Source organism: Leucoraja erinacea, unplaced genomic scaffold (genome assembly GCF_028641065.1).
Source record: "Leucoraja erinacea ecotype New England unplaced genomic scaffold, Leri_hhj_1 Leri_82S, whole genome shotgun sequence".
NCBI classification, from domain to species: Eukaryota; Metazoa; Chordata; class Chondrichthyes; order Rajiformes; family Rajidae; genus Leucoraja; species Leucoraja erinaceus.
The window spans coordinates 46,678-70,308 of NW_026576762.1; the positions used below are offsets into that span (position 1 = coordinate 46,678).

The 23,631-nt window shown below is 46.0% G+C and overlaps 1 pseudogene; it reads left to right on the forward strand.

Annotated features, from left to right (window-relative positions):
- Nucleotides 1–7,048: 7,048 nt before the first annotated feature.
- LOC129694865 (tubulin alpha-1B chain-like) lies at nucleotides 7,049–16,655 on the forward strand (annotated as a pseudogene).
- The last annotated feature ends 6,976 nt before the right edge of the window (nucleotides 16,656–23,631 follow it).

The following is a 23,631-nucleotide window of genomic DNA, read 5'->3' on the forward strand; positions in this document are numbered from 1 at the left end:
CGCAAGTATCTGTAGAATCTGGTACCTTGAGGAAAGCACTAAGTACTGGAGGAAATCGGCGGCTCTGGCAGTATCTGTGGGGGGAAAGGAGGTTGAGACCCGCCTGTCCATTTCCTCCTGGGATGCTGCCTAACCCGCTGAGTTCCTCATCTTGTAACCCAGTGGAATAAATACTGATTTCTCTAATCTCAAGTAACCCCTCAGTTCCCTTTCACTCCATACCTCCATAACCCACGTCGCGCCAGCTTTAAACGCGTCTTGTTGAGCCATTGTCTACTCGTTCTCACGTAACGAATGGCTGTCCCACGAGCATGCGACTGCATGCGGCAAGCGCAACCTAAAGGGTCTGTCCCACGAACATGCGACTGCATGCGGCAAGGGCGACCAAACCAGAAGCGAGGGCCGCGCGGAGGTCGAGTGAGTGACATGAAGTTCGAGCGAAGTCCGCGGGAAGTTCGCGCTAGGCGTAAGGCGTCAAGACGCTGAGTACGGCGTCGAGGCCGCTGCGGGCTGGCCAGCTTTTCCCGCTCGGAATTTTTGAACAGTGTCTGTTTTTCGGAGCCCCGCGCGATGTCGGGACCAGCTCCGCACAACTTCATACGGTTCCGGCGATCGAAGTGGGACCGACCCCGCGAGGCCCTACGGCTCAAGCGACCACGTTAGATCGCGCTTGCCGCATGGAGTCGCATGTTCGCGGGACAGGCCCTTAACAATGAGCTGCTTGTTTTATCATCGTGTGTGGGAAAGAACTGCGGATGCTGGTTTAAATCGAACGTAGACACAAAATGCTTAAGTAACTCAGCGGGACAGGCAGTATCTCTGGAGAGACGTGTGACGTTTCGGGTCCTTATCAATGTTTTAATTATTATTTATTAGGATGATTTATCACCGTTCCTTTTTTGCATATCTATCTTTCATTAGTTCTTATTCTCTCTATACCACCGACTATGTCTCTCGTTCCCCTTCCCATTGACTCTCAGCCTGAAGAAAGGTCACCTATACCTTTTCTCCAGAGAAATCGTGACTCCTGACCAGCTGAGTTACTCCAGCACTGTCTATCTTCGTCTGAAACCAGTCGCAGTCAAATTCCGAGTACCTCTACATATGTCCAGACCCAATTAAATTCAGACAGGATGTAAACAGACCGCTGAAGTACCCAGTACGTCTAATCTTAAATAGAACCAAGGAAACATTGAAAATAGGTACTGGAGGAGGCCAGCACCGCCATTCATTGTGATCATGGCTGATCATCCACAATCAGTGACCCGTACCTGCCTTCTCCCCATATCCCATGATTCCGCTAGTCTCTGGAGCTTTACCTAACTCATTTAAATTCATCCAGTGAATTGGCCTCCACTGCATTTTGTGGCAGAGAGTTCCATGAACTTTATTCAAACACGAGGACATGAATTCAAACAAGAGGACATGACTTCAGAATTAAGGGACAGAAGTTTAGGAGGAATATGAGGGGGAACTTCTTTACTCAGAGAGTGGTAGCGGTGTGGAAAGAGCTTCCAGTGGAAGTGGTGGAGGCAGGTTCATTGGTATCATTTAAAAATAAATTGGATAGGCATATAGATGAGAAGGGAATGGAGGGTTATGGTATGAGTGCAGGCAGGTGGGACTAAGGGGAAAAAAAATGTTCGGCGCGGACTTGTAGGACCGAGATGGCCTGTTTCCGTGCTGTAATTGTTATATGGTTATATGGTTAACTTTCTTAGTGAAAGGGTTTGCTGTCACCTCAGTATTAAATGGCCTCCCGTTGATTCAAAGGCTGCGTCCCCCTGGTTCTGGACTCCCCCAACATTGGGATTTTTTTCCTGCATTTAGCTTGTCCAGGCCTTTTATAATTTTATATGCTTCTATCAGATCCTCTCTTATCCTTCACAATTCCACGAAATCCAAGCCCAGTCTTTCCAACCTTTCCCCACATGACAGCCCCGCCATCCTGGGGATTAGCCTTATGAGCCTCCATTGCACTGCCTCAATAGCAAGGATGTCCTTCCTCAACTTAGGCGACCACAACTGCACACAATACTCCAGATGTGGTCTCACCAGGCCATGTACAACTGCAGATAGACATCTTTACTCCTATTCTCAAATCCTCTCGTTATGAAGGGCAACAAGCCATTAGCTTTCTTCACTGCCTGCTACTTCTGCATGTTCACTTTCAGTGACTGGTGTACAAAGACACCCAGCCAACCTTTTCCTAATCTGACAGCATTGAGGTAATAATTTTCCTCCTTATTCATTCCGCCAAAGTGGATACCCTCATTGAGCCTTGCGGCACCCCACTGGCCACTGCCTGCAAACCAATTATCCATCCATATAAACACGCTACCTCCAATTCCATGTACTCTAAATTTGCCTACTAATCACCTGTATGGGACCTGTTCGAAGGCTTTCTGAAAGACCAGATACACTACATCCACTGGCTCTCCTTTGTCCATGTTACATGTCACGCCCTCCAGAAAATCCAGAACAATCCAGTCAAGCAGGATTTCTCCTTCATAAATCTATGCTGACTTCTCCACGACCAATATTAGGCTAACTGGTCTATAATTCCCAGTTTTCTCTCTTGAAATGTGCGATAACATAAGCTAGCCTCCAATCCACAGGAAGTGGTCTACAATCTATTGGAAAATGGCCACCAATGCGTCCACGATTTATAGAGCCACATGCTTGAGTATCCTGGTGTGCAGACCGTCAGGCCCTGGGGATTTATCAGCTTTCAGTCCCATCAGTCTTCCCAATACTTTTTCTCCAATAATGCAAATTTCCTTGTGTTCCTATGTATCCCTAGATTCTCTGTCCTCTGGTATATCTGGAAGATTGCTTTTGTCTTTTTTGATGAAGACAGAACCAAAGTACATATACAACTCTTCTGCCATTTTCTTGTCCCCCATAACAATTTCACCTGTTTCTGCCTTCAAGGGACCCACAATTGTCTTCACTGATCTTTTTCTCTTAACATGCCTACATACGCTTTCACTTTCCTTCTTTATATTCTTGGCCAACTTATCCACGTACATCTTTCCACCCCGTATTGCCCAATTTACACAGAGAGTGGCGAATCTGTGGAATTCTCTGCCACAGAAGGTAGTTGAGGCCAGTTCATTGGCTATATTTAAGAGGGAGTTAGATGTGACCCTTATGGCTAAAAGGATCAGGGGGTATGGAGATAAGGCATGGATGGGATACTGAAGTGGATGATCAGCCATGATCATCTCGAATGGCGGTGCAGGCTCGAAGGGCCGAATGGCCTACTCCTGCACCTATTTTCTATTTTTCTATGTTTCTATTTTGTTAACTATTGTCCATGGAAAGTTTCCCAATCATCTGGCTTCCCGCTACTCTTAGCTATGTTATACACCTTTTTTTTTCAGTTTCCCAATCCATAACGTCCCTTGTCAGCCACGGTTGCCTCTAACTCCACTTAAAATCATAGAAACATAGACACATAGAAAATAGGTGCAGGAGTAGGCCATTCGGCCCTTCGAGCCTGCACCGCCATTCACTATGATCATGGCTGATCATCCAACTCAGTATCCCGTTCCTGCCTTCTCTCCATACCCCCTGATCCCTCCAGCCACAAGGTCCACATCTAACTCCCTCTTAAATATAACCAATGAACTGGCCTCAATTTAATTCTGCGGGAGAGAATTCCAGACATTCACCACTCTCTGTGTGAAAAAGAAATTTCCTCATCTCGGTCCTAAAAGATTTCCCCCTCATCCTTAAACTGTGTGTGTGACCCCTTGTTCTGGACTTCCCCAACATCGGGAACAATCTTCCTGCATCTAGCCTGTCCAACCCCTGAAGAATTTTGTAAGTTTCTCTAAGATCCCCCCTCAATCTTCTAAATTCTAGCGAGTACAAACCGAGTCTATCCAGTCTTTCTTCATATGAAAGTCTTGCCATTCCAGGAATCTGTCTGGTGAACCTTCTCGGTACTCTCTCTATGGAAAGAATGCCTTTCCTCAGATTAGGAGACCAAAACTGTAGGCAATACTCCAGGTGTGGTCTCACCAAGATCCTGTACAACTGTAGAGTAGAACCTCCCTGCTCCTATACTTAAATCCATTTGCTATGAATGCTAACATACCATTCGCCTTCTTCACTGCCTGCTGCACCTGCATCCCTACCTTTAATGACTGGTGTACCATGACACCCGGGTCTCGTTGCATCCCCCCCTTTCTTAATCGGCCACCATTCAGATAATAATCTACTTTCCTATTTTTGCCACCAAAGTGGATAACCTCACATTTATCCACATTATACTGCATCTGCCCACTCACCCAGCCTATCCAAATCACCTTGCAGCCTCCTAGCATCCTCCTCACAGCTAACACTGCCCCCCAGGTTCGTGTCATCCGCAAACTTGTAAATGTTGTATTCAATTCCTTCGTCCAAATTATTAATATATATCGTAAATAGCTGGGGTCCCAGAACTGAGCCTTGCGGTACCCCACTAGTCACTGCCTGCCATTGTGAAAAGGACCCGTTCACTCCTACTCTTTGCTTCCTGTCTGCCAACCAGTTCTCTATCCACATCAATACTGAACCCCCAATACCGTGTGCTTTCAGTTTGTATACTAATCTCTTATGTAGGACCTTGTCGAATGCCTTCTGAAAGTCCAGATATAACACATCCACTGGTTCTCCCTTATCCGCTCTACTAGTTACATCCTCGAAAAATTCTATAAGATTCGTCAGACATGATTTACCTTTCATAAATCCATGCTGACTTTGTCCAATGATTTTACCACTTTCCAAATGTGCTGCTATCCCATCTTTAATAACTGATTCTAGCAGTTTCCCCACTACCGACGTTAGACTAACTGATATGTAATTCCCCCTTTTCTCTCTCCCTCCCTTTGTAAAACATATTTCTTCCTCTTTGGAATTAAATGCTCTTGCTTCTTGTGGATTATGCCCAGACATTCCTGCTGTTTCACCTTCATTCCTGCTAGGATCCTATCCAGTCGACCATGGCTAGCTCCTCTCTCATGCCGTCATAGTCCCCTTGGTTCAACTGCAACACACACACACACTTCACATTTAACCTTCTCCCTCTCAAATTGCAAACTTATCATATTATGGTCACTGCCTCCGAGCGATTACGTTACCTTGAGTTCCATTATTAAATCTGGTTTATTGCACAACACTAGATCCAGAATTAACTGTTATCTGGTAGGCTCGAATACAAGCTTCTCTTAGAATCCATCTGCGAGGCACTCCACAAACTCCCTTTCTTGGCGCCCGGAACCAACCTGATTTTCCCAGTCTACCTGTATATTGAAATCTCCCATAACCACAGTGGCATTACTTTAGTTACATACCAGATTAAACTCCTGCTGTAACCTGCACCCTATATCCAGGTTACTGTTTGGGGGCCTGTAAGTAACTCCCATGTGTTTCTCCTTATCTTTAGGCAAGGCAAGGCAAGGCAACTTTATTTATATAGCACATTTCATACACGAGGCGCTCAAAGTGCTTCACATAAAACATGTCATACAATAAAATGAAATAAAATAGACGAAATAAAAGAAAATAAAAGCAAAGTTAAAAATGCATTATAGAAAAGGGCAAAAGTTAAAAGTGCAATGTAGTTAAGATTTAGCTGAAAGCTAAAGTAAACATAAAAGTTTTCAGTCTTGTTTTAAAAGTGGTGAAAGTTGGGACAAGTCTTAAATCTTCAGGAAGTTTATTCCAGCTATTTGTTGCATAGTAACTAAATCCTGCTTTCCCATGTTTTGTATTTACTTTGGGAATCACTAACAGAAGATCTTAGCGGTCTAGAATGCTTATATAGCGGAAGCATGTGAGTGATATACTTTGGCCCTAAACCATGTAGGTGAGCAGCAGGATTTTGAAATCAATTCTCTGACACACAGGGAGCCAAGGTACGGATTTATCAATTGGTGTAATGTGTTCAATTTTTTTGGTCTTTGTTAGAACTCTAGCAACAGCGTTCTGAACAAGCTGTAGCTGCCTGACAGTTTTTCTTTCGGAAGACCTGCAAGGAGACCGTTACAATAATCTAGCCTACTAGTAATAAAGGCATGTACACGTTTTTCTAAGTCTTGAGCTGACATGAGTCCTCACAGTTTAGCTACGTTTTTGAGGTGATAGTAGGCCGATTTTGTTACTGATTTGATGTGACTGTCGAAATGTAAATCTGAATCCATAATAACCCCGAGATTTCTGGCTATTCACTTGGCCTTACTCTCCTATTCCTGTGTGCGCATTCCGTCCCGTTAATTCTGGTGTCATTATTAACTTTTCCTATACCCTCTTTCCCTTTATCTCCACCCTTGTATTTCCAATTTGTCTCCCCCTTCCCCCGCACTATTTAGTTTAAACCCACCTGTGCAGCAGTGGCAAACCTGCCTGCCAGAATGCTGGTCCCCCGCCGGTTCAGGTGCAACCGCCACTTTTGTACAATTCACCCTTACCCCAAACAAATCCCATTCGTCTAATAATCTAAATCCCTGCCCCACGCACCAGCTCTTCAGCTACTCATTCAGATCCCCAATCTCACTGTTCCTGCCCTCACCAGCACGAGGAACCGGAAGCAAACCGGAGATAACCACGCTGGAGGTCTGGCTTTTCAGCCTTCTTCTGAGCTCTCTGAAATCACGTTGCAGAATATTTATCCTCTTCTTCCCGACGTCATTTGTGCCGACATGCAATACCATTTCCGGCTGCTCACCTTCACCCTTGAGGATGCCCTGCAATCGGTCCGTGGCGTTCTGGATCCAGTCACTAGCGAGACAACAGTCATCTAACTGGAGGAAGTTTTGCATTACCAGGGTTGGAAGGAGCGTGATGCCCCTGTCCCACTTAGGAAACCTGAACGGAAACCTCTGTAGACTTTGCGCCCCACACAAGGTGGGACATTGGCATACGATGGGACGCACCTGAGAGTAACCCGGTGATTTTAAGCCCCACCCCACTCTCCCCGCCTCTGAGCACAACACTATGGCAAGTTATCCGATTCCGGTACTTATCACGTGTCCCCCCCCCATCCCCCCCCCCCAGCGCGAGTGTATTTCAGTTCACGTCGGCCAGGCCGGGTGCCAGATTGGCAACGCTTGCTGGGAGCTCTATTGCCTGGAGCACGGGATCCAGCCGGATGGACAGATGCCGAGCGACAAGACCATCGGGGCCGGCGACGACTCCTTCAACACCTTCTTCAGCGAAACGGGGGCGGGCAAGCACGTCCCGCGGGCCGTATTCGTCGATTTGGAGCCCACGGTGATCGGTAATTTGAAATGGCAGTCGAGGGCTCTTATGTCTGGGATAGTCTCAAAATGTCCACGCGTAGGCCATCTCGGTCCTTCGAACGGGGGGGTTTTCCCTTGTACCACCTGCCCATTCAATATAACCATATAACCATATATCCAATTACAGATACCAAAACAGCCTCCACCACTCGTGCAAGGAAGGGGGGGCGTTTTGTGGCGCTGGTTAATTATCTGTTCCCTGCTCTCCACACTGCAGATGAGGTGCGGACCGGCACATACCGGCAGCTCTTCCACCCCGAGCAGCTCATCACGGGAAAGGAGGACGCGGCCAATAACTACGCCCGGGGACACTGCTCGGTCGGCAAGGAGATCGTGGACCTGGTGCTGGATCGTATCCGGAAGGTGGTATGTGGACCTGCAATAGAAGGTCCCAGAATTCTTGTATTACCACCGAACTTCCGATAGTGTGTCCCTATCCCCAGCGTAATCTGAGAACTGCGTGCACTGTGCACCTACCACACCTTAAAGCAATGTCCAGCCTACTGTGACTTTTCCAGATATCGGTAAAAGGGTTCTCAATACATATTCTAAGTACATATATAGTATTTGTATAAATATCTATCAGGTCTCCGAAACAAACTGTCCAACCGCACTGCATAAATCCTGTATTCCTGTTTCCATACAGTATAATTCCATGTCTATCAATGACATTATTTACTAGTAAGATTAAACGAGAACTTACCAGTTCGAAGTTTGATCTGTATTTTATGAGGAGTTACGATGAGGGATTACGTGAAGAACCCGCTCAGTGCGCAGGCACGCTATACTTCCAAGCAGCGGTGTGGAATCATAGATAGACACAGTTATTTAATACCTATTTCAATCAATACCTATATACCTCCCAAAAACGTTTTTCAAAAAATTGGACTCAGGCATTACAAATTTTATATGGGATTATAAATCCCATAGAATACAAATAGCACACCTTAATAAACGAAAAGAGTTGGGGGGTATAGCACTCCCTAATTTTATGTATTATAACTGGGCAGTAAATATTAAAAATATGATTCACCTGCTGGACAATTCTACACAGCAGGCGGACTGGATGGTAATGGAAAAATGGGACTGCTCCCCGAGTAATATAGGAGCGACCATCCTCTCACCAACAAATTTGAATAATAAAAATTATAATAAAAATCCAATTATACATAACACAATAAGAACATGGAAACAAACAAAACAGACTTTAAAATTAAGAAACCTATCTCTTTTAATACCAATAGTCAATAATCCATCGTTTAAACCATCAATCATAGACAAATCATTTATACAATGGGAAAGAATGGGAATTAAAACGCTCGAAGATCTGTATGAATTGGGGAATTTACTATCATTTCAACAACTACAACTGAAATATAATTTGAAAAATAACCAATATTGATATCTTCAAATTTGTGATTATCTGAAAAAACACACACAAAAGACTATCATAATATGTCTTCCGATTTATTGGATGAAGCAATGAAGACCAAGGCGGAATCAGCTAATTTAATATCGTACCTATATAATATCATTTTAAACATAGAAATACCCACAACAGATGGAATTAGAAAAGATTGGGAACAAGAATTAGCTATAAAAATCTCAGAGACCTGGGATAATCATTTACTACAGGTGCATAAATGTTCGATCAACGTACGACATACGCTCATCCAATTTAAAACATTACATAGATTATATTATTCAAAAACTAAATTAAATAAAATCTTCCCTAATGTTTCACCAATCTGTGATAAATGCCTATGTCAAGAAGCTACCATAGCGCACTCTTTTGTTTTTTGTACAAAAATCCAAAAATTCTGGTATGAAATATTTGATATTTTTTCAAAATTGATCAAAATAAAACTGGTACCAAAACCAGAATGGATTATCTTCGGAATATCGGAAGGTAATCCTGAATTAAACGTGTTTCAGAAGAATTTATTTAATTACGGGCTAATAATGGGAAAAAAGCTTATACTTAAATTCTGGAAAAATGCGCCGACACCAACAATAAAAATGTGGATATCAAATATGTTTGAAACATTACATCTGGAAGAGATGAGATTCCTCCTAGCAGGTAAAGCAGACCAATTCCAAAAGATGTGGTCTATGTTTCTGGACCCATTACAAGTATGAGGTGCAATAGTAATCTAAAAAAAACAAATATATAAATAAGCGGAATCAGGACCTGGTAACGGGAGGTAAAATAACAAAAACAGACTTGGTTGGTAGTCCCCTTTCTGCGGAGTTTAATGTTATAATAGAGCGATTGTTTCTATTTTCTCTTTCTTTCTTTTCTAGGGTCTATTTTCTCACTTTACTTCCTTCTCTAACTTCTTTCCTAAGGGGCTCTCTTTTCCTTACACTCTTGCACTGCACGACTCTCTTGCACTTTCTTTACTTTCCTTACTTCTACCTTTTTCTTAAAGTTAAAAAAAAATGAAGCGGTACAAAAAATGTATTAAGATATATGTGTTGTGTTGTGTAGGATTGTAATTTACCGTACTTCTAATAAAAAAAATAAATAAATAAAAAATAAAAAAAGACACAGTTATTTGAAGTAAACATAGTAAAGATAAGGAGACATCAGTTTACTAGTTTGATCTATATAATGAGGGTGGGAGCGGAGGGCACGTAATCCCTCATCGTAACTCCTCATAAAATACAGATCAAACTTCGAACTGGTAAATTCTCGTTTAATCTTACTATTTTACTTCGGAGTCACGTGAGTGATTCCGTGAAGACTTCAAAGGTCTGTGATTTCAAACCGTGTAACAGTTTTTATTTCACTCACTGCCGGAGTTCTTGAGGGAGGAAGTGTTATCGTAATCAACCAATGGATCTGTTTTTTCAAGAAACAGAAAGGCATTTATTAACAATAACAAAAATAAATAGCTCCCCCGAGCTTAAATTAAATATTTGCAGTTTGTAATATTCTGTCTGCAAATAAGTCAGGCTTTATCAACGGTTTATTATAAAACGTTCTGAACGTCGTTTCCCTCGACCATCCTGCCGTATTGAGAATGTGGTCAACCGGGACGTCCATTCGTTCAGCCGCTGATGTCGATGCTGCCCTAGTGGAATGGGATTTAAATGTATTATTGTCTATTCCGGCAGCTTTCAGTACCTGTTTGAGCCACCGTGAAATGGCGAGGTTTCTTGTGGCTGACCCATGGCTTTTTCTCTCCCTCTGAGATTGTGGGTTGTGTCTATATATTGTTGTAGATGGGTCACCACACACAACCTTGGCTCTGGTGGGTAGGCCCGGAATACCACCAGTGGATTGGGCGTTCCTGGCCTGCTTTGTTTCACCAGACCTAGAATGATGAACGTAATCTGGTCTGGGGCGACCTCCATGTTGTCCAGTCTTAACTTGTGCAGCGACTGGACCCTCTGAGCGGATGCGAGTGCCATTAACATGAGCGTCTTTAATGTAGATTGCTCGAGGCTGAGGGATCTAGCTCGTGGCCATTCCCTGAGGTATGACAATACCACACTGATATCCCAAACATGGGTATACCTGGGTTTAGGGGCTTAATATTAAAAATGCCCTTCATGAGTTTTACCACCAGAGGATGGGATCCCATGGCCTGCTGTCCTGCTGGTTTTAGGTAAGCAGACAGGCCGCTTCGTGCTGTATTGACACTGTAACTGATCCCTTCGTCATGGTGTAGACGGGCCAGGAACTCCAGCACGTCGGTGGTTGTGGCAGTTGCATATGTTGTCCCTGTTTCCTGGCAGTACTTCTCCCATTTTTGATACAGGTTAAATACTGCCTCCTGGTGGATGTTCGCAGGGATGCCGACATGGTGGTGATTGTTCATTCGGATAATCCCAGTCCCTGGTAAGGTCTATTCAAAACCTACAACCCAGGAGTTTGATGTTTTCATGGCATGGGTGGCTTATGCCTGATACTGCGTGAGTCAACAACCGTGGTCCACTAGGGAAATCCATAGGTGACTCGACCACCATGTCGTGATGAACTGGGAACCATGGCTGTGTAGGCCAGTCGGGCACCATCAATATCCCAGAAGCAGAGTCCATCTGTATTTTGCGAAGTACCCGACTGATGAGGCAGAAGGGAGGGAAAGCAAAAAGCAGAAATTTCCCCAATCCAGCGTGTAGGCATCTACCGCTGCTGCCTCCGGTCTGGTTCCCAAGTCACATACATAGGTAACTGGTGATTCAGTCTTGATGCAAACAAATCGATATCTGGCGTTCCATATTGCTTAATAACTTTAGCAAATATTTTGGGTTTAACATCCATTCGATGTTATCATTAATTTTTTTCCGTGACCTGGTGTCTGCCACTGTATTTAGCATACCTAGTAGATAGGCAGCCGATAGTAAAATATGTCTTTCGACACACCATTGCCAGATCTGATTGACCAATTTGTCGCACGATAATGATTTTATGCTCCCCATATGGTTAATATAAGCCACCACCGTAGTATTATCAATCCGTAACCGCACATGCAAGTGCTGCATTTTAGATGCATATGCTTTTAAAATCATAATAGGCGCCCAACATTTCTAAATTGATGCCCAGTGTGTGTGGTAATGATGACTCTGGTTTAGTCCATCTGGCACCTGTGCTGGATATGGAGTTAGTTGCCCCCCCCCCCCCCCCCCCCCCCCAGCCTTGAGCACTGGCATCTGATTAATAACTAAAGTAGGGTTAGTGATGATGATAGGGCTGAAACTGTGCCACACATTCTCTGCCCCCCCCCCCCCCCCACTGTAGCTCTGATATAGCTCCAGTGGGTAATTTCATGATTCGATCATAGTGACCCGAATATCGTTTTAGTGCATGTACCTTTGTTCTTTGTAGATTTTGATAGTGCAAAGGTCCGATTTGTCCATGGTAGTAGATGGCTTCAACCTAGATTTATCTGGAGTAGGACGAACCCCAGCGTTTCAAGGAGCTGTTTTGTAGCTAATACTGCTGCCACAGCCAATTCCTTCGTTTCCCTACTATGAGAATATCATCCAGATATGCTATGACAATATGCTTTTGTTTCCTTAGTATTCCCATGGCTACTCTTAATATTTTGGTGAATTGTCTAGGGGCTGAAGTTAGACCATTGGGCAATGCTCTATACTGCCACAGCTGCCCCAACCAGATAAATTTTAGGTATCTGCAATGATCCTTGTGTATGGGTATTAGATAGTAAGCATATTTAATAACAATGCTTGCCATAAAGCATCCTTTGGAGATCAGTTGTCTGGCAGTAACAAACGTCTCCATCTTGAAATGTATATACTCAACAAAATTATTTAGTGATGTTAAGTCAATGATGATGCGACATCCACCATCTGTTTTGGTTTTAGTGACTATATTCGATACAAATTCGAAAGGTTCATGTTTGGTCTTTTTGATGACCCCATTTGTGATAAGCATCACCAGTTCAGCTTGTCCCTCCCGCTTTTCTTCCTCGGAGGGAGTAAGTTCCCTTAGGGGCCAATGTTGAACTGGCGGTAATATCTCTGATATAAACTGAATTTTGTATCCACTATTGCTGTTGAGTATATACTTGTTACTCGTGACATTACCCCATGCTTCTTTAAACAAGTGTAATCGCCCCCCTGTTAGTAGAGCACCCTTGTTCTCTATATGCTGGCAGGAACCAGACCCACCTACCTCCATGGTTATGGGTATTCTTCTGTTTCCTCCCGGTCCAACGAGTCTTACACGTCGTATGACGTGGTGGGGGTGGCGCATTTTCCCTGGTGCCTGCTCTGGGCCCTGGCCTGAAAGGCTTACAGGATTGGCATGCAGGCCCCGAGCTTTCACCAGTACCATAAGGTATACCCAGCTGGTGGATGCATTAGAGGTACTGCTGACTGGTTTACGCGTGGTGCTCATTCCAGACCCTGCCCCCTTACGCCGATATTTTTGACACGTCGTCCAGTTTTTTAAAAACTTTGTTTGAAGAAGGGTTTCGACCCGAAACGTTGCCTATTTCATTCGCTCCATAGATGCTGCTGCACCCGCTGAGTTTCTCCAGCTTTTTTGTGTACCTTTTTAAAAACTTGGCTTGATCACAGATCCTGCTGTCTGGCTAAGTTGTTGTGAGGTCGGCGTTCTCACAGTCTTGTGAATGTTTAGTTGAGGACAGGTTTTATAACTTCCTGAGAAGTTGCGGAGCACTGCGAACAGTAGGGTCAGGTGTTTTGCCATACTACCCTGACCTCTGGAAGAGCATGCGAACGATAGCCGACATCAGGCATATCAAATTCATTTTTTAAATATTGGGTTTTTTGAGAGCGATGCTCAATGTATCCCCCAATAATGGTGGGCACTTTGAGTAATGCAATTTAGGGGAGGCGTGATGAATCCAACACCTCACGACTACCTGTCTTGGAGAAGTTCTTTGAAAAGAACAGGTAGTAAGCTGGTCCGTCAGTTGAGACTGAAATTCATCTCGCTAGTGGTGATTCCACATAGCGGCCACACCCAGCAGCTGTTCCTGATCCTGTACCTCAAGCATACTCCCGATGTTGTTCAGCCACTGACCCCTCTTCTTGACCAGCCCAGCTCTGGTCCCATCAATCCCTCGACAAGGGAGATGGCCAGTGCAATAGCACTGGAGTGGGAGTGTTAGCTCCCTTTGCGGACTTGCCCCTGCTCCTGAAGCAGTCTTGCTGGAGTTTTTAGCTCCTTGACCTTCCTCTGGCTTGGGGAAACAGACATTCTTGTTTTTTGTTTGAAGTGCTGATCCCATCTTCCGTGTCTGTCTCCAGCCTGAGGTTTGGTCCTGACCTTGTTGATAGAGGCTGTCTGCCGTTTTCGGGCGGCATTTCAGCGGTTCTCGGGCGGCGAGTCTCCTTGTCGGGAGTCTGCAGGGGTGCCGGCCGGTTTTTAAATTTCCCTCCAGTCCGCTGCTGTTAGTCAGACAGCTGTTTAGCGGACCGGGCATCAGCGCAGCACCCGTGTCTGTGGACCGCAGCGTGTGCGGTCCCGTTGCCGCCTCTGCCCCCTCCACTGTCGGCTCCTTCGCTGGAGTCGAACGGGGGCCGCTTCCCTCTGCTGCTTTGCTCCCCCTGGAGCAAAAAACACAAGGCAAAGACCGATGAAGGTAAGTACTTACCTAACGTTCCTTTCTTTCAGGCTAGTAGCGGGAGCGCCCGACTCCCGCCTGGCCGCTGTTGCACTGCTGGCGTTAATGCCGCGCCTGCGCACTGAGCGGGTTCTTCACGGAATCACTCACGTGACTCCGAAGTTAAATTATCGGGTATCTGGGATTACAAAAATAATCCACACGTATCCAATTTGTCTGCATAGCTAAAGTTCTCAAATCCGGGCATAATTCTGGCGAAACTCATCTGCGCCCTCATTTATGTCTGGACGTCCGTCCCGAAATGGAGCAACCGGAACAGCACAGAATACCCCCAATGCCGCCTTAGCATAGCTGTATAACTTTCTTGTCAAGCCAACTCAAATTTAAAGCAGGAGCCCCTTGCTGTAACACGACGGAGGCCGAATAACTTACCGAATTTCGAAAGTGAATTGAACAGAAATTCACTGGAGTTTAGAAGGATGAGGGGGTTTCTTATAGGAACATATACAATTATGTTTCTATGTTTCTAAATGTGGATGGGAAGAGTTCTCACGTACAGCAACCCAATTCAGCTAAATCCCCCGAGTCCAGACAAGCATGTAAATGTTGGGATAGACTTGAATAGGCAATGTTACTCGATCATTCCTGTCCTAACTTCACGAACTCAAACTCAGAGGCAATTTGGTGTCGTACATCATTAATGTCACATCCGGTATTCTATTCATGATTTCCGTTTTATCCAAGGCTGACCAATGCACCGGACTGCAGGGGTTCCTGATCTTCCACAGTTTCGGTGGCGGCACCGGCTCGGGCTTCACCTCCCTCCTCATGGAGAGACTTTCCGTGGACTACGGTAAGAAATCCAAGCTGGAGTTTTCCGTCTACCCGGCGCCGCAGATCTCCACCGCCGTGGTCGAGCCCTACAACGCGGTGCTGGTCACCGACTGCACCCTGGAGCACTCCGACTGCGCCTTCATGGTGGACAACGAGGCCATTTACGACGTGTGTCGGCGGAACCTGGACATCGAGCGCCCCACCTACACCAACCTCAACCGCCTGATCGCGCAGATCGTGTCGTCCATCACCGCCTCGCTGCGCTTCGACGGCGCCCTCAACGTGGACCTAACTGAGTTCCAAACCAACCTGGTCCCCTACCCGCGCATCCACTTCCCGCTCGCCACCTACGCGCCACTGATCTCGGCCGAGAAGGCTTACCACGAGCAATTGTCGGTCCCCGAAAACGCCTGCTTCGAGCCGGCCAACCAGATGGTGAAGTGCGATCCCCGCCATGGCAAATACATGGCGTGCTGCATGTTGTACCGTGGGGATGTGGTCCCCAAGGACGTCAACGCCGCCATCGCCACCATCAAGAGTAAGCGCAGCATCCAGTTCGTGGACTGGTGTCCAACCGGGTTCAAGGTAAGTGAAGGATTTGAGACAAAGTCTTGTGTACCCGGTGGAGGAGGGGCATTGGCTATGTTTGTCCGATACCTCAGGTGAACGGCACAGCTAGAAATGTTAAATAGATGTCCCTGTATTCATCGACAATAATTGAACAAGGACCTCTCCCATTCTCCCCACTGTTCCCTCCCTACTCAACACCCCAACGCACTGAAGTCATCCCATGGGAATGTTTTAACCCGACCCTACATTTGCAGGAGATATCCTGTACTGATGCGGGCGCAAGGAATGGAGGAGTGTGGTGGATTTTAAGGGATTAATGTGCTTGTAGACGGTGGGCCGAAGTATCTATTTCTTCCAGTAAAAATCCTCCAGGGAATATTGAGCAACTAATAGGGGGAGAAGCAAAGAATTTGCACATTCCCCATTTCCTGCGCCATCACCCGGGGAACAGAGGCGCTGCAATTCACACAGAACACGGGGTTTACACGGTGAAGGGGTTGGGAGCAGCTCGCATGTTGACAGGGGTCCCGGAATTGATATCCAATGTGTGCACTTTCCAACCCCCGCAGGTGGGCATCAACTACCAGCCCCCGACGGTGGTGCCCGGGGGCGACCTGGCCAAGGTGCAACGCGCTCTCTGCATGCTGAGCAACACCACCGCCATCGCCATGGCCTGGACCCGCCTGGACCTGAAGTTGGACAAGATGTACGCCAAGCGGGCCTTTGTCCACTGGTACATGGGAGAGGGACTGGAGGAAGGAGAGTTCCAGGACGCGCGGGAGGACATGGCGTCGCTGGAGAAGGACTATCCAAGAGGTGGCCCTGGATTCCACCGAACTTGCAAGAGCAGAGGAGGAAGGAGAGGAGTAGACGATATTACTTAAAATTAAAAAGTTTAATGAAACATACTTATTGCGGGAAATGGAACATACTTATTGAATGGACTAAGAGAGCAGAGAGAGACGGAGACGAGAAGAGACCAGCAGGGGGCGAGACGACTGAGAGAGAGCTGCTGAAAGATGGAGAGGACACTCACAGAATAGAGAGAGAGATAGAGAGAGACGGAGAGAGAGAGAGATAGCGAGAGAGAGAGAGAGAGAGAGAGAGAGAGAGAGAGAGAGAGAGAGAGAGAGAGAGAGAGAGAGAGAGAGAGAGAGAGAGAGAGAGAGAGAGAGAGAGAGAGAGAGAGAGAGAGAGAGAGAGAGAGAGAGAGAGAGAGAGAGAGAGAGAGAGAGAGAGAGAGAGAGAGAGAGAGAGAGAGAGAGAGAGAGAGAGAGAGAGAGAGAGAGAGAGAGAGAGAGAGAGAGAGAGAGAACTCTAATAAGCCTGTGCGTGAAGCCACATTCTGAGTAACACTAATGTACATCCTCACTCTCGTGAAGAATTAAAAGCGAAATGCAAAAGTACCGAGAACTACTAAGACTAAAATGTAATGTATACTACTGACTATATACATCACACATAGTACATGGCAACAAGGAAGTTCAGTAGGCCATTCGGCCCTTAGAGCTAACACCTCCATTCAATGTGATCATGGCCGATCATGCCCAATCAGTACCCCGTTCCTGCTTTCTCACCATATCCCCTGACTCCACTATCTGTAAGATCCATATCTAGCTCTCTCTTGAAAGTATCCAAAGAACCGGCCTCCACGGTCTTCTGAGGCAGAACACTCCACATTCAGAACTCTCTATGTGAAAAAGTGTTTCCCCGTCTCCGTTCGAAATGACTTGTCCCTTATTCTTAAACTGTGGCCCCTGGTTCTGGACTCCCCCAACATCGGGAACATGTTTCCTGCCTCTAGCGTGTCCAAACACTGAATAATCTTATATGTTTCAATAAGATACCCTCTCATCTTTCTGAACTCCAGAATATACAAGCCCAGCCGCTCTATTTTCTCTGTACATGACAGTCGCGCCATCCCCGGAATTAAACTTGTAAACCTACGTTGCGTCCCTCAATAGCAAGAATATCCTTCCTCAAACGGCTGGAAGAATTCAGCAGATTGAGCAGCATAACCGAGGAAATGGAATTGTTGATATTTTGGGTCGATGCTCTGCTTCACAAATGAAAGTGTAGAGGGCAGATCGCTGGATACTGCTGACTCCCTAAAGACACTTCCATTGACTGCTGCAAGATCCTGCTTTAGTACATAGTGTACCAGCCATACATTAAGAAGCTTGTGTAGATAGAATTTGCCAAATATCGTAAGCTGATAATGGCGCTAAATTGGATTAGTCGACATACCTTTTTGCGTCACACCTTCTTGTAATCTGGCCATTTATGTTTTTAGGCCTTTCTAGAGATGCGACTGACTAGGTGGTGTTTAAGAAATAACAATGCAATAGCACGATCCAGGTGGGGCGACGACAAGAGTTGTAGAACACGAACCAAGTGTGTTTAATGGTCTTATGCACGGGCAACGGAACAATTAAATTATTCCTTGCTGCAGTCTAACGGGTCGGTTAACGCAGACACACAAATATAAGTATAAACAGCATGTCGTAACCCCTGAAGGCACTCAACAAGAATCTATCTATCTCTGCCTTAAAACAAATTATTTCATTATTTTTGTCATTAACATTTCTGCTCTGAAATATACCAACTGTCTATCCGGCGTTAAAATCTTCAGCGAAACATAAAGTGCTGGGGGAAGTCAATGGGCAAGGCAGCAGCTGCGGATAAACATGTGGGGGGACCTCATTGAAACATGCAGAATAGTGAAAGGCTTGGAGAGGGTCAATGTGGAGAGGACGTTTCCGCTAGTGGAGCAGTCTAGCACTAGAGGTCATCACTTATTGGCGTGGGAAACAACATGTCAATAACCCATATAACCATATAACCATATAACCATATAACAATTACAGCACGGAAACAGGCCATCTCGACCCTTCTAGTCCGTGCCGAACACATAATCTCCCCTAGTCCCATATACCTGCGCTCAGACCATAACCCTCCATTCCCTTCCCATCCATATAACTATCCAATTTATTTTTACATGATAAAAACGATCCTGCCTCCACTACCTTCACTGGAAGCTCATTCCACACAGCTACCACTCTCTGAGTAAAGAAGTCCCCCCTCATGTTACCCCTAAACTTCAGTCCCTTAATTCTCATGTCATGTCCCCTTGTTTGAATCTTCCCTACTCTCAGTGGGAAAAGCTTTTCCACGTCAACTCTGTCTATCCCTCTCATCATTTTAAAAACCTCTATCAAGTCCCCCCTTAACCTTCTGCGCTCCAAAGAATAAAGCCCTAACTTGTTCAACCTTTCTCTGTAACTTATTTGCTGAAACCCCGGCAACATTCTAGTAAATCTCCTCTGTACGCTCTCTATTTTGTTGACATCCTTCCTATAATTAGGCGACCAAAATTGTACACCATACTCCAGAATTGGCCTCACCAATGCCTTGTACAATTTTAACATTACATCCCAACTTCTATACTCAATGCTCTGATTTATAAAGGCCAGCACACCAAAAGCTTTCTTTACCACCCTATCTACATGAGATTCCACTTTCAGGGAACTGTGCACAGTTATTCCCAGATCCCTCTGTTCACCTACATTCTTCAATTCCCTACCATTTACCATGTACGTCCTATTTTGATTTGTCCTGCCAAGATGTAGCACCTCACACTTACCAGCATTAAACTCCATCTGCCATCTTTCAGCCCACTCTTCCAACTGGCATAAATCTCTCTGTAGACTTTGAAACTCTACTTCATTACCCGCAACCCCACCTATCTTAGTATCATCTGCATACTTACTAATCCAATTTACCACACCATCATCCAGATCATTGATGTACATGACAAACAACAGTGGACCCAACACAGATCCCTGTGGCACCCCACTCGTCACTGGCCTCCAACCTGACAAACAACCATCCACCATTACTCTCTGGCATCTCCCATTCAGCCACTGTCGAATCCATCTTGCTACTCCACCATTAATGCCCAACCATTGAACCTTCTTAACAAACCTTCCATGAGGAAACTTGTCAAATGCCTTACTGAAGTCCATATACACAACATCCACTGCTTTACCTTCATCAATTTCCCGAGTAACATCTTCAAAAAATTCAAGAAGATTAGTTAAACATGACCTTCCAGGCACAAATCCATGTTGACTGTTCCTAATCAAACCCTGTTTATCCAGATGCTTATATATATTATCTCTAAGTATTCTTTCCATTAATTTGCCCACCACTGACGTCAAACTAACAGGTCTATAATTGCTAGGTCTACTCTTAGACCCCTTTTTAAACAATGGAACAACATGCGCAGTACGCCAATCCTCCGGCACTATTCCCGTTTCTAATGACATTTGAAACGGGAATACTCAGTGGACAATAATAATAATAATAATGTTTATTTATATAGCACTTTTCAACAAAACCAGTATTTGAACCAAAGTGCTTTACAGAGATTGATTAAATTAATTGAACAGATCAAATGTCAATAAATCCATACAAAACAAAAAAGAGAAAAATAAAAAAAGACACAGAACAGTACACTATAGAAATCAACATGAAACGTCCCCCCACAGCAGAATTCACTGTGAGTGAAGGCACTAAAAATACCCAGTTCTCCCCCTCATAGTCCACCCGAGGTCGGGGTCTATATGTGGCCTCCTCAGCCAACTCGATGTTCTCAGGCCCTCTGCCACGAAGCTGGATCATCGGCGTCGGGTGAACATTCTTCAGCGGCCTGGACTGAAGCGGCCGCTCCCTCCCTGAAGACTGCAATGTCCAAAGTTCTCAGGCCGCGCTGGCCGGACCTCTGACACAATAAGGGGTGAATCGTTTGATTAAAAATGCGGCCTCAGCGATTTATCGAACACATTGTGTCCAAGTAGTAGTGAAGTAGTCGGGCCATTTGCTAATCCCACTTCCTGCCACGGCTGTGATTCTAATCTGCGCTCCTCGGTTAAAGGGAGATATGAGATAGGCTGGGAGGTTTATCCTATTTAATGACTGGCATTATTGTGATGTATTAGATCACGGTGGATGTGGATAAAGTGACCAATCGTTTCTTCAGGATAGATGGTTCATAAATTAGATGGCATAGTCTTCCGGTTAGAGGAGCGAGATTAGTGAAGGGCATTTTCTCACTTAAAGGGGACTGCGAGTCCGGAACGAGCTGCCGGAAGAAGCGAATGGAGCGGGTGGAGGTAAGATTGTTTTTAAGCATTTGGACAGATATATCTCTCGCAACAGATAAGGTTGCGAGAGATATGGGCTAAATACAGGTAGGTGGGACTAGGCCAGTAATTTAACCCGATCGGCATGGACAAGGTTGGCCGAAGAGCCTGTTTGCGTGCTGTGCAGTTGTACGACACTATGAAGTTGTTCCGTTGCCTTCTCTGACCAGGCTAATCGAGTGCTCGACCTCATACTTCCTAAATTATGTAATGTCCCTGTCGCACTTAGGAAACCTGAACGGAACCTTTGGAGACTTTGTGCCCCTCCCAAGGTTTCCGTGCGGTTCCCGTACGTTCCCGGAGGTTTTTGTCAGTCTCCCTACCTGCTTCCACTACATGCAACCTCCGACAACCACCTGCAACCTCCGAGAACCGCACGGAAACCTTGAGTGGGGGGCAAAGTTCCCAGAGGTTTCCGTTCAGTTTCCTAAGTGGCACATGGGCATTGTAGTCCCTGCTTCTCACATCCTTAAGGGACGTGACACGTGGGGCCTGATTGCCGGGGTATCGTATCTGGATGTCTCATGTGTGGGTTCTCCAGCGGGTTTAAGATTCTGGTGTCCACATTATAGGGAGGACGTGCCTGCACTGGAGGGGATGTAGAGAAGATACGTCAGGATGTTGCCTGGAATGCAATGTTTTGGTGAGGGGGGAATACCGGAGAGACTGAGTTTGCTGTCGACGGAGAGCAGGGAGACGATAGCGGTGGACAAGTGATAAGAGACGGAGACAGGGTTGATAATAGGAATTGTACCCCATCGTAGTGGTATTGATTTGATATTGACACGTGCACCGAGATACAATGAAAAGCTTTGGTTTGCAGGCTATTCTTGTTCTTGTGATACTAATATAGCCAATGAACTGGCCTCAAATACCTTCTGTGGCAGAGAATTCCACAGATTCACTACTCTCTGTGTGAATATTTTTAATGTCATCTCGGTCTTAAAAGACTTCCCCCTTACCCTTAAACTGTGACCCCTTGTTTTGGACTTCCCCAACATCGGGAATCGGCTTCCTGCATCTAGCCTGTCCAATCCCTAAAGAATTCTGTACGTTTCTGTAAGATCCCTCCTCAATCTTCTAAATTCGTGCGAGTACAAGACGAGTCTATCCAGTCTTTCTTCATATGAAAGTCCTGACATCACAGGAAGCATTCTGGTGAACCTTCTCTGTACTCCTTCTGTTGCAAGAATGTCTTTCCTCAGATTAGGAGACCAACACTGTACGCCATACTCCAGATGTGGTCTCACCAATACCCTGTACAACTGCAGTTGCACCTCCATGCTCTTATACTAAAATCCTTTTGCTATGCATGCAATACAATACAATACAATACAATACCTTTATTTGTCATTTGAACCTCACATGAGGTTCAAACGAAATGTAGTTTCTGCAGCCATACAATAAAAGAACCAAAACACACACCAACACTATTCACATAAACATCCATCACAGTGGCTCTCCTCCTCACTGTGATGGAAGGCAAAGTTCTTGTCTCTCCCCTGCACTCCATTTCCCTCCCGAAGTCGAGGTCAAAGCCCCCGGCGGGCGCTAGTCCGCGGCAAATTAAGGCCGCGCCGGGCGTTGTAGGGCCCCCCTCCAGGTCACTCTCAACCCCGCAATTCGGGAGGGAGAAGTCGCCGCTGCCGGTGCCCCGCAAAGCAGCCTCCCACCGGGGGTCCGCGAGCTCCCGGTGTCACCATCCACCGGAGCCGGGCCGCATCAACGCGCCACCGCCGCTCTCCACGCCCCGAAGCCGGCCAGCTCCACGTAGGTAAGTCTGCAGCAGCTCCTCAGCAGCTCCTCAGCAGCTCCACAGCAGGCTCCACAGCAGGCTCCACGGCTCCACAGCAGGCTCCACAGCAGGCTCCACAGCAGGCTCCACGGCTCCACAGGCTCCGTGACTTGAGCCTCCAGGTCGTTCCGGTGGCGGCCACTCCACGGCGCTAGGCCCCAACGGCAACGGAGCTCCAACAGGGAAAAGGTCGGGTCTCCATGCAGGGAAGAGATTAAAAGTTTCCCCCACCCACCCCCCACCCCCCACACATACACATTTAAAAAAAATCCCCGATAAACAGCTACAAACTAAACCCTCAACAGGACAAAAAAAAACAAAAAAACACAGACAGACTGCAGAGGCCGCTGCGACACCGGTCGCGCCGCCCATTCGAACATACCATTCGATTTCTTCACTGCCTGCTGCACCTGCATGCCTACATTCGATGACTGGTGTACCATGACGCTCAGGTCTCGTTGCACCTCCCCTTTTCTTAATAAGCCACCATTCAGATTATAGTCTAATGTACATGTGTACAACAGGTCATCCTGTACATGAGTACAACAGGTAGTGGAAACGAAAAACTGAATGGGCGTGCAGATCGTAATGTTACAGCTGCTGAGTAAGTGCAGATAACACAATGCAAGGTCCGCAACAATATAGATTGAACGATCGGGAATAAATCCCTTATCTTATAAGAGGTCAAGTGGCTGATAACACTGGAGAGGAATCTGCCAGGAATATGGTCGTACGGGCTTACGAGGTTTAATATCTTCTGCCCGACGTTAGAGGGAAGAAGATGGAATGCGCGCGCATGGGAATAGCGTGGGTGCGATAGTCAGGATAAGGGGTGGGCCGAAAGTCCCGTTTCTGTGCCATGTGATCCCACCCTC